The sequence below is a fragment of the Canis lupus genome, chromosome 17 (genome assembly GCF_003254725.2).
Source record: "Canis lupus dingo isolate Sandy chromosome 17, ASM325472v2, whole genome shotgun sequence".
NCBI classification, from domain to species: domain Eukaryota; kingdom Metazoa; phylum Chordata; class Mammalia; order Carnivora; family Canidae; genus Canis; species Canis lupus.
In genome coordinates, this window is record NC_064259.1 from 11,702,333 (window position 1) to 11,721,261 (window position 18,929).

The 18,929-nt window shown below is 48.1% G+C and overlaps 1 long non-coding RNA gene across 1 annotated transcript; it reads left to right on the forward strand.

Annotated features, from left to right (window-relative positions):
* Window positions 1–314: 314 nt before the first annotated feature.
* LOC112664801 (uncharacterized) lies at window positions 315–11,507 on the forward strand. Its single transcript, XR_003139995.3, has 4 exons — window positions 315–1,670; window positions 3,264–3,395; window positions 5,875–6,239; window positions 11,139–11,507. It is a non-coding gene; the product is annotated as an uncharacterized LOC112664801 (long non-coding RNA).
* Window positions 11,508–18,929: the final 7,422 nt, after the last annotated feature.

An 18,929-nucleotide genomic window follows, 5' to 3' on the forward strand; every position in this document is an offset into this window, starting at 1 on the left:
GCTAAATAAAATTTATGGATACATATGCAAAATATTATCATCAAAATGTCTTAAAAAATGTCTTTAAAAGATAAAATTACCGTAAAAATATTCAGATGTATTATGAAGTTGATAATACATATAGAAGTAAAATGTATGAGTATATCATCACCAAGTCCTAGAGGGAAGACTGGAAATACATTATTGTAAGGTTCTTATATGTGAAGTCGTGTAATATCATTTGAAGGTAGCTGTAGAAAGTCCAAGATGTACACCACAACGAAGACTTATAATTAATAAATCAATGAAGGGATTAGAAGGGAATAACAAAAAAATACTCAATGGATTCAAAAGAGTGCAGAAAAAGGGGGAAGCAGAACCAAGAACACGTGAGGGGAAATAGAAAACAAAGAGTAGGATCGTATATTTGAACCCAACCAGCTCAATAATCACATTAAATATAACTGGTATGAACACCGTGTGATAGCCAGCCTCCAAGATAGCGGCCATGGACACTTGCCTGGTATTCACATCACCATACAAGCCGTTCGTTCCCATTAATGGTGGGCTGGGCTTTGTGACTTACTGAAGACCTACTACAGACAAGATAAGGCAGATGGGATGGTGTGATTGCAGATGAGGTCATAAAAGGCAAGGTGACATTTCTTTCTTTCTCTCTCTCCCCCCAGTATCAGTGGCTCCGGGGAAAGCCATATTGCTAGCAGTCCTGTGGAGAGGTCCATATGGTGATGAAGGGCAGCCTCCTGTGAACAGTCTTGGTGGTGAGCTCAGAAGTGCATTCTCCATTTCTGCCAAAGCTTCAGAGCCTGCAGCCCCCTCAGACAGCTTGATTGGAACCTAATCAGAGACCCTGAGCCAGAATGGCCCACCTAAGCTGTTGCAGGATTTCTGACCCTCTGAACCTAGTGATAAAAAGTCTCAGCAAACTAGGAATCCAGAGGAACTTCTCCAATCAGATTGGGGACATCTACAAGACTCTTAAAATTAACATTACACAGAGACTGAACGCTTCTCTCCTAAGATCAGGTTGGAAGTCATGATGTCCCCTCTCCGCATTTCTAGGCAGCATCATATTGGAGGTTTTAGCCCTTGCACAAAGGCAAGAAGAAGAATTAAAGGGCATCAGATTGCAAAGGAAGAAATAAAACTGTTTTTATGGGTAGATGACATGATCCCCTACACACAACATTCTCTTGAATTCACAATAAAGCCCCTGCACAACTACTGAGTTTAGCAGACTTGCAGGATACAAGATCAACACACAAAAATCAATGTCTTTGTATAGACGAGCAACAAAGAATCAGAAGTTAAAATTTAAAAATCAATATGATTTACAACAACATCAAAAATATTAACTGCCTCGGGATAAATCTGACGAAAGGTGTACAAGATCTATGCTCCAAAGACTGCAAAATATCGCTGAGAGAAATGAAAGTAGACCGGAACACATGCAGAGGTATATGTGTCCATGGATCCAATGACTCAATACTCTGAAGAGTCCAGTTCGTACTGAATTGCTCCAGATTCAACATCCCTCCAAACAAAATCCCAGCAAGGTTTTTTGTAGGAATTGAATGCTGATGCTAAAATGTATATGGCAATATTAAAAAAGATCGAAACTCAGAGCTACATGCAGAAAGAGCATCGCATCGAATAGGAAATAAATGAAGGTAAAATTAAAATGTTTGTATTTCTTAACCTTGATTGATTTAACAGATAACAGTTTATTTAAAATAATATGGGCAATGTATTTGGTTATATATATACCTATACATATATATATATATACACACACACATACACATGTATATACTTATGTACACTTATATATAAATGAAATGAGTGACAGAAATTAATTATTCAAGGGACAAGAAGGAGGCTTTCAGATTATTTTGTTATTAATAAGGTACACTACCTGGGAAGTGGTGTAGAGTCATTTGCAAGTAGACTTGAATTAGTTAGAAGAGCGCATCGCAAATTCTAGGACATTGGCTAAAAATAGTTAAAAAAGAAAAGTATAGCTGATATGGTAAGAAAGGAGAGAAAATAGAATCATATAAAATGCTCCATTAAAACCACAAAAGGCAGAAAAATAGTAGAGGCGAAGAAAGAGAAGAACATAGAACCAAGGGCAACAAATAGAAAACAGTAGCAAATATGGTAGATATGAATCCAGTTCCATCAGTCATCACTTTGAAAGGCAATGGTCTAAATGCACCAATTAAAGACAGTAAATCAAAAAACGGGACCCACTTATATGTTGCCTACAAGAAATTAAAACCACAGTGAGATACCAGTAAACACATAACAGAATGTGTAAAACTAAAATGCCTGATTGTATCAACTATTGGCAAGAATGTGGAACAATAGAAGCCTTGTAACACTGCTGGTGGGAACGTAATAAGGTTCACACCTTTTGGAAAACAATTTAGCAGTTTGTTAAAAAAAAAAAAAAAAAAAAAAAAAAAAAAAAAAAACGAAAACTAGGGACACCTGGGTGGCTCAGCGGTTAAGCATCTGCCTTTGGCTCAGGGCATGATCCTGGAGTCTCGAGATCGAGTCCCGTGTCGGGCTCCCTGAGTGGAGCCTGCTTCTCCCTCTGCCGGTGTCTCTGCCTCTCTCTCTGTGTGTGTGTGTCTCTCATGAATAAATAAAAAAAATCTTAAAAAAAAAAAAAAACGAAAACGAAACCAGACAAAACAATACCATCTACATGGACCCAATCCTTTGCCTCTTTGCTACCTACCCAAGAGAAATGAAAACCTATGTCCATATGATAATTTTCACATGAATGTTCACTCAACTTTATTTTTAAATAACCATTGAATAGAAATAACACAAATGAAAAAAAAAGAAATAACACAAATGTCCTCCATCTATATAATGGGATAGTACTCAAAAAAAAAAAAAAATCAATGAGCTGCTGAGACAGACTACACCATGAATAAACCTCCAAATAATTATGCTGAGCAGCTAAAGCCAGTTAAAAACAAATATGCACTAAATGAACCCATTTATAATAAATCCTAGGAAATGCCAGCTACTGTACAGTGAGAGAAAGTAGATCAGTGGTTGCCTAGGGACAGGAAAGAGGCAGAGGAGAGGGATTACAAAGAGACACAAGGGAATTTTAGGAGGTGATGGATATATTCATTACCTTGATTGTGGTGATGTCAAAATTCACATACGTCAGTGTATCAAATTATCAAATTATACATTTTAACATGTGAAGTTTACTGTCTGTTAATTATACTTCAATACAGCTGTTAAAAAGAAAAAGAGCATCAAGCCCTTTTGGAGAAGACCTGGAATATAGGATTTGGGGGAATCCAACCCAAGAGATAGGAGGAGATGGGAATGCCTGGCAATGGGTAGACAGAAGGCCTAGGACCCAGGTGAGTAAGAGACAATTGTCCATCAGATGGGAACAGGAGGACAGACGGCTCTAGAAACAGAGGAAAGACATACTTGGAGTGTCTGAATGTGCCAATCGAAACACTGAGGAAATCCAGGTCTACCGGAGAGTTTGAGCATGAGTTAGATACAGAAAACAAGGTAAACAAAAGTAAACAAAAGGAGGCAATTATTAATTGCAGTAGAACCAGAAAGTTGCATGAAGTAGGAAATCCGATGGAAGTAAAAAAAAAAAAGGCTCTATTCTAAACACACTTACATAGGCGTGAAGGTGTAAGATTATTTAGCCAAATTCATATACTGGGAGAAATGGAAGGACAGAGGTAGGAACTGGTGTGCAGCCCAGTCGCTGGGGGAGGGTGTGCAAGAGGCCCCAGATCCCCAGCCCCTACCAAGAAGTCAAAAGGCAGAAGTGTCAAAGCGATGCACGGGGAAAGACTGTAACTAGGTGCGGCCACAGGTATGGCAAGTCCTCCTAACAGGGTCGCGGCTTCACAGCACGGACGAGTCTCATCGGCCTCCCGCGGACACAGTGTCCCACGTCCTGCGTGTCCCTGGGGCCGGGGAGCGCCTCCGGCGGGCAGGGACCCCAGGGGCCCCTGGGCAGAGTGAACTCGGCATCGGAAAAAGGACGGAAGGGACCGGGACGGCAGGTCCCCGTGGATGTGCACTGGCCGGGTGGGTGTCCCAGGCCGTGTGTTACCTTCTGCCAAAAGTGAGGACAGGGAGCCCTTCAGGGCGGGAGGACGAACCACCTCGCCCTCCACGCACTGACACCTGCCCAGCGCCAGCGCCACGTGCACGCACACGCCACCGCCAGCACACACTTGTGCACACACCACTGCCAGCATGCACACACCACTGCCAGCACGCATGCACACATGCACACCACCACTGCCAGCACACACACGCACATGCACACATACACCAATGGCAGCACACACACGCACAGACACACACCACCACTGCCAGTACACACACGCGCACACACATACACACACACCATTGTCAGTGCACAGACACACCACCACTGCCAGTGCACACACGCATGCACACATATCACTGCCAGCACAGACACACACCATTGCCAGCACACACACATACCCACACATACACACACATACACCACTGCCAGTACGCGCACACATGCACGTGACCACTGCCAACACACACACACCACCCCACCACTGTCAACACACATGCACACATATCACTACCAACACACAACCACACCATCCCACCACCACTGCCATCACACATACACACCACGCCACCAACAACACTACAAACACATACGCACATACATACCACCACCACCACCGCAAACACACACACACCACTGCCAACACACACCACCATTGCCAATACACACACACATCCATAAAACACATACACACACCACATAACACCCCAAGGATACTACACACACACCACCACCACACAGGCACACACACACCAAGAACAACATACACACAATACACACACACGCCCCACCATCACTGCCAACACACATACAAAAACAGACCCCGCACCACCTACACACACATCATAGCAACAACACACACAGACATCAAAGGCTGATGTAAGGTTCCTGACATTGCTAATAGGCTACCTTCTTGTGCCTACGACTAAACCTCAAAAACATCTCCTCTTTGGAAACTTCCAATTTTCTAGATATTTCCCCTTCAGAAAGAAGCAAGGAGTGGAAGAGGACAGAGTGGTGAGAAGGGAAACGAGAAGGAGTCGAGTGCTCCTAAAGAGAACATTCTAAAAGTTTCCAGGGGAAAGGCTAGAAAATGAGGTCCTTCCCACACACTAGCTCGTTGAATTCCAAGAAGAATTCACATCCCCTTTTAACAGAAACAGAATCAAAAGCCAAGAGAGGCCAAAGACTCTTTCTGAGCTCACAAAAGTCAGAATTTGAACCCAGGACTCTTCCATCCTTCCTTGTCCTCACTTCTCCTTCTCTCCCTCCTCCGTTGTTTTTTCTTCCTTTCCAAAACCCTTAGCTGGCACCCAGCCACGACGCTCAGCCCTGGGCCGGGTCTCCGTGAGCTGGCCCTCGAGGGAGCGACCTGAGAAGCAAAATAAACGAGGGAATAGTTTCAGGGGCTCGTTCGACTGTGCACCCCGCCAAACAAGGCACCGCGAGGGCCAACTGGGCTCGGGGGGAGCGGGTGGGCAGGGAGGCCTCTGGGGCCGCGATGTTGGAGCTGAGCCCTGAATGACGAGCCGGGGAAAGACAGGGGAGCAGAGCCCCCCCGGCCTGGGGACAGCAGGTATAGGGGGGGCTCCCTGGGAAGGTGACCCCGATGGTGCGGGAAGACTAGTGGCCAGGGCACCTGTGCCGAGGGGTGGCCGCAGATGGGGAGGAGGGGGTGCTTGTCCCATTGCGGCTGAGAATTCAGTCACCTGTGGAGCTCCGCTACCTTATAATTAAGTCCTGAACCCGATCCTCAGCCTTTCCTGCCTTCGGATTACGGGAGAGGATTGTCTCTTCATCTGCTACCAGGGGAGTCCCTGGACAGTCACACTTGACCTTCGTGATCAATCGCCCCGAACTTTCCACTGTCTTTCTCCAACATCGCTGCTCCACCCCCTGCCAGCCTGTCCAAGACCTGAGACCCTGCACTCCCGGGGCCTTGCGTCAGTGGAGATTCCATCCACGTTCATCAGGGGGCTCGGAACGATTGCACAGCACGCCCGGGGCGATCGGGGCTCCGCCACAGAGACGGGGTCCTCGTGGCCACCGGCCGGTCAGTGATCGAACTCCAACACCCAGAGCAGAGTCGCCTTCCTCCAACCACATGCCATGTGGCTTATTGGTGAGTGGTCTGGACCAGCTCCTGGGGAGGGGTGGGGGGGCAGTAAAGGAAGTTAGCCCGAGGAGTTGCACTCCAGCTCCTGGGGAGGTCCCAGGCCAAAGCAGGGGGACTGGTCTTTGGTACCTCCGCATCAACCAGTCGTTGGCTTGGGCTGCCTCTTGGGAGAGGGCCACAACTTCCAATGAGACAATGACCTTCAGGCAAGGGTGGCGTGTGCAGGGGGGTGCTCAGCTGGGAACTGGCGGATGAGCGCTTTGGTCCCGAAGGGGTGCTGGGGACGGCCACCACAGCCCCACTTTGGACACTTCTAATGTGAAAAACAATTAGCTTCCTTTCCTGAGGCATCCGCAGAGTCAACATCTGGAGGCTGAGAGCCTGAGGCCCCAATTACAAGTAGCAAAAGAATTTGGACAGGATGCATTTAATCTTGAGTTAATGGTACAATGCTCCGCCAAGATAAACTTCTCAACCTCAACATATTTTATTTTGAAAAAAAAAATAATGTTATTGTCAGGTACAAGGGAAATTCGTCCTCACTCAGGCGGCTGTGCCAGATGACATAATCACTGGATGGGGCCGCTTGTTTGGCGTGTTATCTTTTTCATCTGAGTGGATCTCTCCCCCACAGACCCATCTCCCAAAAAGCTGGCCACGGTGACTAAGAAATTCCAGCCCCTGACAGCTGCAGGAAAGGAAAGCCGTGTGACTTGAAAACAGACATTTTTGGATGTCACATTTCTAAACATCAGATATGTTGGGTTTTCCCTCCGCTCCTGGCTCTGAGTGGAATTCAAATGGGAATTAAAAGGATACTTGGACCTTATTTTTTGTTCCTTACATTTTTAGTGAGCACCTATTACGTGGCCAATGTGGTGGTAGTTACTCATAATGATGACCATCCTTCTTCACTGCCTATCACGGGCCAGGCACGGTGCACACATTACTTTACAACATGTGTAAGGACCGCAGGCAGGAGGCAGCTGGGGGCCAAAATTATCCCAGGCGTCTAGAAGGGGCCGGCGAGGCTCGTCTAGATTGAGCAACCTAATCAGGTGAAGTTCAAGGGCTTTCCATCACTCAGAGTCTAGTAAAGCGAAGGAACTCCATAAATAAGTTCCCTGGCAGTCCTGCACCTACAGGGTATACTACAGTGTGACACGCACATCTGCTTCTCAGGAAGGTCCTGGCACTCTTGGCCAACTCTAGAGCTCTAGAACATTCGAGACTGGCACCGGTGGTCCAGGCCTGGGCAGATTCTCTGCCGGCAGGACAGGCCTCTCACACCCATGGACGGGTTCCCTCTCAGCTCTCTGCCCTGGGAAAGCTGTGTGTGGCTGGTGTGTTTACCACCCCCACAGAAGCAGGAGGTCTGGGTGCCCCTTCTATGGGCTTGGTTGCTTTCAGCTCCACCCTTGGGGCTTTGTGTTAGGGCTGGGATAGAGCTAAAGGTAGGATAGGATGGGGGTGCCTGGGTGGCTCAGTCGGTTGAGCGTCCTACTCTTGATTTCGGCTCAGATGGTGATCTCAGGGTCATGAGATCAAGCCCTGAGTTGGGCTCTGTGCTGAGCTGGGAGCCTGCCTGAGATTCTCTCCCTCTTCCTCAGCCCCTTTCCCTGCTCACTCTTTCTCTAAAATAAATAAATAAATAAAATATTTTTTAAAAAAGGATAGGATAGGCTAGGATGGGGGACAGAGGGAGAGTCTTACAGCCCCCCTTCACTACTGAGTTTAAGAGCACACGATGAAGGGCTGGAGATAAATCCCCTCTTTGTTTGGGGCACCGTTGAACGTCAAACCCTAGATGGACGGTCACTTAGCCAACCAAATTTTTCAGAGACATTTTTCCCCCCAGCAGAGTCGGCAGGGCTGGGATCACCAGGCCCATTCTGAATAAAGGAAGTGAGACTCAGAAAAGCTACCTGACTTGCCCAGGATCACCTTCAAACGCCAGGATGAAGGCCTCCTGCAGGACCATGGGTTTTTTTGTCTCCCACCTCCTTGGAGTCCGAGCCAGAATTCTGGGAGGGCACCGTGTAACCCAGGAGAGAGAAGACAGGCTTTGGAGTCAGGAGAGCTAGGTTTGAATCCTGGGTCACCAGCTGGGTGACCGTGGGTACGTTAACTTAGCTTTCCCGGCCTCAGTTTCCACATCTGTAAAATGGAGCGAGTAATCCTTACATCATGTTGTTTGGGGGATTAAAGGATATCACAGTATAAAGAAGCTAGCCTGGGCTGCCTGAATTAAGTCCTACATCTCTTTTCCCTTTCTCAAAGATGTACAATCATTCTTACACAGACGTGTGATCATTTTTAAACAGTTACATTCCCCAGTCTTCTTCTAAAAATAATTTGAGGCAGCTGATGCAATGATAAGCCAAAGTAGCCAGGTCCTTGTCCTGCCCTTGTCCCCCAGACGGGCAGGGGAAGAGAAAGATGTACAAGGTGTCATGGGACTGGCTCGGGGCCAGGCGAAGAACAAGGTGAGCGGAGCGCGGCCCCAGGATATTGCTTCTCTCCAGGATCCTATCTCGCTCTGCCTTCTTTTCCCTCCACGCTGAACTTCTGTCCAGACCGTGACAGGCTTACCTCTGAGCATCTTCAGTGCTCTTCCCTCTGCCAGGAACACACTCCACCAGGCTGAACAGGCTCAGCTTAGATACCGCTTTACTCATCCATTCATTGACTCCATGCTTACTGAGCACCCACTAGATTCTAAACGGGGTGCCGCTACATGCTAGCAGGGAGACAGTCAAGAAACGGGGGCCCACATATATCATCCCTGTTGCTGGCAAGGCCTATGGAGAACAGAGCAGGGCAAAGGAACTGGGTGGCAGGACGCTGTCTGAGATGCGATGCTTGAGGAACCCATGCCTCAGAGAGCAGTCCAGAGGGAGGTGAAGGATGGGACCACCTGGGGGACCTGGGCAACATGGTGGGAAGAAATCCTTGCTGGGAATTAACTGGGAGTGTGTGCAGAAAGCAGAAGACAGGGCCCGGGCACCCCCCATCCCTTCCTGGGTCAGGAATCTGGGTTGCCAGTAAGGGGGTGAACTTCATAGCCTTTGTGAATGTGCTCAAGCTGTGGGCAGGGAGTCAAAGATTCCAGGGGCCCAGGGCCCACTGGGGCAGAGAAGAGGGTTTTAGGACACACGGGTGTTGTACTTGGCCGCGGCAGGCCTGCGCTCTGCTCCCCCGTACAGGCCGCCTGTCCAGAGCCAGATGGAGGAGCCCCAGTGGGACTGTGGTGTGTCAGGCAACCCGAGCACTGCCAGCTTGGCCCAGAGGTGGAAGTGCAGCCCATGCCCTGGGACAGAGGCCCCTGGGATCACTGCACTCACCTGCCCACCCAAGGCATACTCTTTCTGTCTGAGTTTCCCAGGGCTGCCATAACCAAGTACCAAAAAATGGGTGGCTTAAAGCAACGGCAAGGCGCGCTCTCAGAGTTCTGGTGGCCAGGAGTCTGAAATCATGGTGTTGGCAAGGCCCCGTCCTCTCTGAAAGCTGTGGAGGAGAATCCTTCCTCGCCTCTTCTAGCTTCTGCTGGTTTTCTGGAAACATCTGGGACTTCTTGGCTTACAACAGCACAAATCCAATCTTTGCTTTTGCTTTCACACGGCGCTCTCCCCGTGCGTGACTGTCCTGCCATGGCCGTCTTCTTAGAGGGACATCAGTCATTTTGGGTTAGGGCCTCACCCTGCTCCACTATGACTTCATCCTAACTAATTACATCTGCAACAACCCTGTCTCCGAATAAAGTTGCATGCTGAGGTACTGGTGGTTAGGGCTTGAGCCTGTCTTTTTTTTGGAAGGTAGGAAGGGGCATAATTTAGCCCACGACACCTCACCTGCCACCGCCAGCAAGGGGCCTCTCAGGCTCGGACGGGCACTTGCATTGATGGGAACGCTTGGCCTTCGATGTATTGGGCTCAGTTGCTGGAGATTTTCCACCTCTGCTTCCCGCCCACAAATATTTATCAAGGGATTAATGTTTTCCAGGAATGGTGCCAAGTCCTGGGTGCCCGACAGTAAACAAAACAGATGGTGGAGAGCCTGTCATTACATCATCCTTGCCCATGGGTCCTGGGTCCCCTCTGAGACCACACAGAACACCCTGGCCACGCCCCACATGTGGCCCTGCAGATATCTGAAGACAGGGATGCTTTCCCCCAGAACTCCTTTGGATTGGACAACTTTCATCTCCCTTACTTCTTCCTCACAATGGGGTGACTATATAGTTTATGGACCAAACTAGGACATTTCTGAGAGTGAGAGTGAGCGCTATTAATAATCACACCGAGACAACATGTGTAAACCAGCGATGTCCTGGGCTGACCGCAACATATGGTCACCTCATGGGGCACGGGTTTCCAGGTCCTTCCTCACCCCTGGCTGCTCTCTTCTGGGTGTTTTGTAGTCTGTCTCCTTTTCAATCACTGCTCCCAGAAGTAACTGCCATATGTGTCTGGCATGGTGGAAAAAAACAAATAGGCAGGGAGATCATTTTAATAAATGTGCGGAACACCGTAACAGGCGAGAGGCGGGTATTTGAGGAATCCAGAGGAACAAACAATTAACTGTTTCTGACAAAGCTCGAGAAGGCTTCCCAGAGGAGCCCATATCTGAAATGGGTCTTCAAGCGTGAGTAGAAGTTTCCCATTAGGAGAGTGTTGGGGGTCTTGGGAAAGGCATCTTCGTCATGCCTCAAGATACAGGAAGAGCGGGGTTCCTTGCTCACCTGTTGCCATTTGAGAATCGTGTTATTCTTCCTACAGCCTTGTGAGGTCTTATCTGATGAAGCTCTGCTTTGGGCTAAACATGGAATATAATGGGAAGGATGCACTTGTCCTGGATGCCACTAGTTCAGTCCTACTTCTTCTTCTTTTTTTTTTTTTTTTCCAGTCCTACTTCTGATCTTCTGGTTTATTTTAAGGAAGAACAGCCAAAATACAAGCGGAATTTGGCAAATGAAGCATGAACAACGTGGTCCGGGATCCACTGCACATCTAAACCACAGTAGAAGGGAGTCGTTTACAAGCATTTGCTGAGAAGCTGCATTGATGGGTCGAGCTGGGCTCTGGGGAGGCAAAGATCACACATGGTCACTGCTCTCAAAGAGGGCCTTCTAATGGACAGCCTGGGTGGCTCAGCGGTTTGGTGCTGCCTTTGGCCCAGGGCGTGATTCCAGAGTCCCGGGATCCAGTCCCACGTCAGGTTCCCTGCATGGAGCCTGCTTCTCTCTCTGCCTGTGTCTCTTGCCTCTCTCTCTCTGTCTCTCATGAATAAATAAATAAAATCTTAAAAAAAAAAAAAAAAAGAGGGCCTTCTAGTGAGCTAGACACCTGCATGCAATGAACTGTAAGTCATTACAAAATATCTAACAACTGTCACGTGCCTTTATGAATTTGCTGTGTGTTTTGCGAGCACAGGGAAAGTTTTGAATAATTCCAACTGGTGGAACACAGTTGACTTTCACTGAGGAACTTTGAGGGCTTTGATGGCCAAGTGAAACTTCAGAACTGGAGAAGGGGAGGCCCAGAGGGGTGAGAACACAGGAAACTTGTGGAGCAGGAACAGCCTTTGGGCGTGGGGAGAGGGAGAGGTCAGGGATGCTGCCTCAGGATGCAACAACCAAGAGCTGCTGGAGTAGTTGGCCACCATGATGCTGGCCAACCATCCACACACCTGCCTTCCCTCTGGCCAAGGTCTAACCGCCAGTCTGCTGACTGTCCTGGGCAGAAGGGAGGGCTGTGAGAAACAAGGCCATAGCACACCCCAGCATAGAGGCCTAAGCTCTTCCCACCCCTCACCAGGTGACGGTTTAGCAGCTGCTGTGGACCGCTCCTCCAAGGCGGGAAGTGACAGTTCTCTAGAGTGATGGCTCACCATGGAGTCGGCCTCCATCCAGATCCAAACACTCTCCACAACCCAGGTGGTTCACCACCATCAAATCCTCGTCAGCCCTCCATATTCTTGGCCTGCCAAAGGAGCTCACCTTGGACCGACCCTGGGGCCAGAGGTATGGACACATGAAGTCACTGAGGGAGAAGTTCAACCACCAAAATGGTCCCCAGTCTGTGCCTTCCTGTCTGCGCGGAGAGGGAAGCTTAGCTGGGAAGCCGAGGTGGGTGTCTCCTGGAGCTCAGACCTCACCTCTGTGGAGAGGCTTCTCCTCAACTCGCTTGTGTGGAGTGGGGCCTCCGTCTCCTGGGAGCTCTCAGGCTTCTGTCAGAACGCCTACCTCACGGGACCACAGTTGGTCACCCACTTCGTCCCCTCTGGACTGTGAACAGGCTGAGGGCAGGGAGGTCTTGCTCATTTCCAAATTCCCAGAACGGGCACCCAGTGGCTGGTCAGCAAACGTGGATGGCAGCAAAGTGAGGCAAAGAGGAAGGAAGGCACAAAGAAAGGCATGATAAAGTAAAATCCCACATCCGTGGAGATGAGAGATGCGTGGAAAGAGCAAGAACGGGGCTGCGATCTGAGTTTGCTTTTGTTCTTGTAGGCCCCACCCGTTAAAAACACTTACAAATTATCTTTTATGGCTATGCTGGTAGAAAGACAAATGTCAGCCAGGCACAACTCATTATTATATATTCATTATTATTATCTTCAGGGTTTTTTCCTTCTGATTTTGAAAGACATCAAACGGGGGTGTCTGGGTGGCTCAGGATGTTGAGCGTCCAACTCCTGGTTTCAGCTCAGGTCATGGTCTCGGGGTCCTGGGATCGAGCCCCACGTCAGAGTCTGCACTCAGCAGAGTCTGCTTAAGACCCTTCCTCTGCCCCTCCCCGCTCTAAAATAAATGAATAAATACGTCTTAAAAATAAAATAAAGATAAAAGACACTAAATATAAGACATTTTTGTGGGCCCCTGAAAGTACAGTGGGGCTTCGGCCCTGGGCTTACCCTAGTAGGTAAGCCATTCACGAGCCATGAGCATGGTGGTCAAATACTGATAAATGGTCCCATTGAGGCACTAGTCAATCAAAACCCATCTTTTGCAGGCTCATGTTCCTGCCGGCCCCTTGCGGTGCCAGACATTAATCCCTTGGTGGCTAGATCTTGGGAAGGCCCAGAGGCTCCCCGGGGGGAGGGGAGTCGCATTGTGACTCCTTACCAACTGGTATGAAAGGACTGAACTACCAGCATCCAGGACAGGTACGTTCTTCCCATTATGTTCCAGGGTTAGCCCAAAGCAGAGCTAGCATCAGATAAGGCATGGACATTCTGGTGCCTTCCATAAGCCCCGGGTGGAAGTAGTAATAATAAAATATGGTCACTGTAAAAATGCAAGATAAAGAAAGAGGAGGAGATGAGCCTGGCTGCCAGGCTTCTGATCTGGGTCACAAGTGGTACCATCACTGAAGGAGGGAATCCAGCAGGAGGAGTAGGCTGGAGGGGAAAGATAAGGAGCTCAGTCTGGAACACGCTGACTGTGGTGCATCTCTGGGATTCCAGGAGGCAATGCCTGTGAGCGTCAAATAGATGGGTGTAGTTTTTTTTTTTTAGAACATAAGGTAGGGATGCCAAGAGAGATCTGGAAGTTTCAGTGGGTGCATAGTAAGCCCTCAATAAATCTGTCTTGGGCTGAGTGAGAACCTCACCCCACCCCACCCCCCTTATTTCAGCCCCAGGCTCAGGGGATGATCCAAAGGACCCCACGCAGTCTGATATTCAGGGAAAACACAGAACATCCTTTGTCTGATTATGATCGGAGCAGACAACTGCGGGGCATTTTTCAGCTCAGAGTACCCAAGGTGTGGGGCCTCTGGGGGCTCACCACTGTCAGAAGCCAGCGTGAGGGGCCAGCGAGAGCTTGTCTTGTTGTCTTGTACCTTGAAGATCTGGGAGGCATAAGAAGAAATTGCATTTTCCAAACCCTGAAGCAATACTTATTTTCCCTTCACATCTATTTTCCTGGGTGTATTTTTTTTTCCCACTCTGTTGATAGATATTATATAATCACATTGTTTAAATATTTGAGATGGTGATTACACCACCATTCAATTTTAATTGCTACTTCTATTAACATGTCAGATGTTCTCAAGCAAAATTAATTAGGACCAAATAATTGATTGATGGTCTTGAAAATCCTAACCTTCAGAAACGAACCAGTTTCATAACCCAACGCTACAACTGCACAGGGAATCTGAACAAGAGAATGGGTCACCTCAGGGATGTCCTCCCCTAAGGCTCTGTGTTGGTCTTATCAACGGTGAATAAAAATGCAAAGCATAGAGTTGAGAATCACAGAATTCATTTTTATGCAAAAACCCCTTCTATGGAAGGTCTGATGCTTCAACTCCTTTCTTTTTGAATCCTGTGACAGTCATCTCAATACCTACCAAGCCTGTTCTAATGGTTGCCAAATTCTTCCTTCGGTCACACTGGAAAGGAGTCCCTGGTTACTTCCTCCCGTGGCTTCTACGTTTCACACTCTGAAACAACACACAGAACTCCACTTCTGGGGTGCCTTCGTGGCTCCTGACCCAGGTCATGGTCTCGGGGTCCTGAGATGGAGTCTCTGCTCAAGATCCTCTCTTCCTCTGCCCCTCCTGCTCTTTCTCTCTCTGTCTCTCTCTCAAATAAAGTAATCTTTAAAAAAGATAGAGGAAAGAAAATTTCACTTCTAATCTGAGGATTCCATCGAGAACGGAGTCCTATAGGGAAATACACAGACCCACTAGATACCACATTCTGCCCTCGGTGATGACAGGAGGGTGGAGCTCTCAGGAGTTCTGTACCGGACTTCTTTTCACATTGTGCTGTTAGAAGTCTTCAGACTTATGGGATTTGAGAAATCTTTGAGAAGGCGTTCTGAACAGATTAGTAAATTGCCATCCCTTCACTTAGATGTCGTTTTTTAGGGGCACCTGACTGCCTCAATCGGTGGAACATGGGGCTCTTGATCTCAAGGTTGTCAGTTTGAGCCCCATATTGAAGGTAGAGGTTACCTAAAAAAATAAAATCTTTAGAAAAGAAAAGAAAAAACATTTTAATTACATATATGAGGTTTTATGTGATCCTTCAGATGACATCCGGGAACCTGCAGAGAAGTCCATTTATAAACAAATGTGCACTTTGGTCAGATTGAGTCAGATTGTGCTGGTTTAGAATTCCAGCTCTGCCACTTATTAACAGCGTGACCTTAGGCCTTAGCTTCTTCAGATGGAAAATGGGTATGAAAATAATTAACCTTGCTGGGCACCTGGGTGACTCAATGGTTGAGCATCTGCCTTTGGGTCAGGTTGTAATCCCGGGGTCCTGGGATTGGGTCCCTCACTGGGCTCCCTTCAAGGAGCCTGCTTCTCCCTCTGCCTATGTTTCTGCTTCTCTCTCTGTGTCTCTCATGAATAAATAAATAAAATCTTTTAAAAAAAAAAAAGAAAAGAATTAACCTTGCAAAGTTAGAGTGTGGATTAAGTAAGAAAAATCTATCAAGTGCCTGGCACTCAGCTTGGGTTGTTCAGATGCTCAATAAATGGAATGATTAGGATTGTGGGTTCCAATTTTAAATATGAAAAAGAATGTTCATTTAACAGATTTAGAAAAGTAAATAGTGAGAACAGACATATGCAACCCATTAAAATCTATTTTAAGGCCATATACTTCAAGTGGCTGCTGATGTTTAAAATTTCATTAATGTAAAAAGTAATATTAAAACATTTTTAATTAAAAAAAATTTTAAATACAGAATCACCAATCATGGTTAAAAAAAAAATCCAAGTACCAGAAAAATGAATGAAAAGTCCCTCACCACCTTTCCACGTCAATCTGGAATCTCAGCGCCCAGTAATCTCACCAAACAGCCCAGCGTGTGACCTTTCATATATGCAGATATAAGCACATTTGTAAGTACGACATTATTGCTTCAAGAATGAGCTCATGTTTTGGCCCCTGGGTGGCTCGGTTGTTTGGATGTGCAACTCTTGGTTTCAGCTCAGGTTATGATCTCAGGGTCCTGGGATGGAGCCCGGGGTGGGGCTCCATGCTTAGTGGGGAGTCTGCTGAGGATTCTTGCTCTCTCTCTCCCTCACCCCACTCACACACACTCTCTCTCTCTCTTCCTCCTTCTCTCTCAAATAAATCAATAAATCTTAAGAAAAAAAAAAAGAAGAACCGAGCTCATGTTATACATTGTTCTGCAGCTTCTTTTTCCATCTCCTATATGATGGACCTGAGCTCCAGCTTGTTCCTTGTCATAGCCATGTACTGTTAGGTTTTTATTTTTTTATTTTTTTTTATTTATTTATTTTTTTAAAGATTTTATTTACTTATTTACGAGAGACACAGAGAGCAAGAGAGGCAGAGACACAGGCAGAGGGAGAAGCAGGCTCCATGCAGGGAGCCTGACGTGGGACTCGATCCCAGGACTCCAGGATCATGCTCTGGGCCAAAAGCAGGTGCTAAACCCGCTGAGCCACTCAGAGATCCCTACTGTTAGGTTTTTAAAGAGAGATTTCAGAAGAAATAATGCCAGTGAACTGTGGTGTTTTCTTTGAGTCCATGATCCTAAACAGTTGGATGAAAACGGGAAAATGCAGATTAACCTGATATTTCATCTCTAAGACAGGGCAGAGATCCAGATAGCAGGAAGGAAATACTCCAGAGGACACAAGTAGGAGATTCTGGATGAGAGGAGATTATTTATACGATACTGAGAATCACCCCGCAATTATATGGCACTTTGTCATTTATCTCACAGTGAGCACCGATAGTGACTCTGCAAGCACAGAAGGTCCAACTGTCCCCATCTTAAACTGAGAAAACTGAGGCTCAAGGAGGCTTCCGGGAAGCTGAGAGGCTAGGATTTGGGAGCAACGTGGAGTGAAGGCGGCATTGGTCTGCTTAACAAACCTGCTTTTTCTTTTTTCTTTTTTTAAGATTCTATTTTTTTATTGGTTTTTTTTTTAAGATTTTATTTATTGATTCATGAGAGACACAGAGAGAGAGAGAGAGGCAGAGACACAGGCAGAGGGAGAAGCAGGCTCCATGCCGGGAGCCCAACGTGGGACTCGATTCCAGGACCCTGGGATCACACCCTGAGCCAAAGGCAGATAGATGCTCAACCACTGAGCCACCCAGGTGTCCCTATTTTTTTTTTATTGTTTGAGAGAGAGAGAGAGGGAGAGAGAGAGAGAAAGAGAGAGAGAGAGACAACACACAAGCAAGGAGGAGTAACAGAGGGAGAGGGAGAAGCAGGCTCCCCACTGAGCAGAGAGCCCCATGTGTGGCTCCATGAGGGACTCGATCCCAGGACCCTAAGATCACGAACCTGAGATGAAGGCAGATGCTTCACAGACTGAACCACCCAGGCGCCCCAAACCTGCTTTCTCTTGACCTGACTCCTCAAAGCCCTCTGTCAGCAGAAAGTCTATTAAAAAGGATGCAAAGTGACCCTTTGGCACCTGGCCTTGTGTCTTGTGCAGGGCTGAGGCTACCTCCTGGCTTGGGAGGAATGCTCATCTGGGACATCAGGCTTACCGCTGGGCTCCTCTCCATCCAAACACAGTTGTAAAGGGTCCAGTGCTTTGTGAGCACCTCTGAGGCGCCAGCCCCTTGTCAGAAATCAGCAAAAGCAAGACAGAAGAACCTGTACTGGGCTGGTCTCCGGGCTTCTGGCCCAACCCAGGCACATCCAGCCCCCTTCCTGTCTGTGGGACGCCATCACCCCCGCTGCCTGGAGACGGCCTGAGCCAGAGGAGCACTCCTTGGCGTGACGCTGTGGTAGTGGGGCCTCCATGAGCGCAGAGAACGTTGTCAGAGGGGGAGCCTCACTGTCTCCCAAGTTCACTGAATGAAAATCTCCACACTCGTCCTCGTGGTTTCAGAGGTGAGTGGAGAGCCTGGCACCATCTAAGGCTGACCCTGGGTTTTAACAGAGCAGAATGGGGGAAAGCGGACAAGACACTCCATCTGGCATGGATGATGATGTTTAGAAGGTTTATTGAGGCATCAGCCCTGTTCCTATGAGATGCCACAGGTAGGAGACAAGCAGACTTTGCCCCTCTGGTGGCATGACGAAGGCCTTGCGGGTCTGGCTGTCCTTGGCTCAGTCCTTGGCCCTGCGGGTCTGTCCCTGGCAGTGCCGGGAGCAGGGGCTGGAAGGCTCCCACAGAGGAGACTGCCACTCTTGTCTGGTAATGCTGTGCACCAGAGGGGAGCAGCTGCCTGGCAAGCCATCTTCCCTCCTCCGCAGCCTCGACTGTGAGGAATGAGTATCAGATGGAGAGAAAGACAATCTTCCCCCAGACCTGAAGCAAGCTCTGAGGACACGGCGACAGGTACCAGGACCCCTGCCCTCAGGAGGCGCCGGGAGCCTTGCTTAGTGAATTTGTCCTCTGGGGGAGGCCCAGCCCTGGACCTGCAGGGCTTGCCATTCTGAGGAGGCCACAGCCAGCGGCTTCCTTGTGAAAACGCACACATGACTCTTCTGAACATTTCATTCCTTATTGTGGAGCTGCATGCATCACCACTCCGGCCCCGGAGAATGGGGACAACGTAGCTTTCAAGAGCAAGAAGAGGTGGAAGCCAGAAACGTCTGCTGGTTTCACGAGAAAGTGCTGGGGTTTTGGTGTTGGTGGGATTTGATTTATCAAAAGGAGTGGCCTTCAGTGAGGGTTTGAAAATCTTCGAGATGCCCTGAAGTTCCTCTAGAGGGAGCCAGAAGGCGGCTGAGAAAGTGGGGTC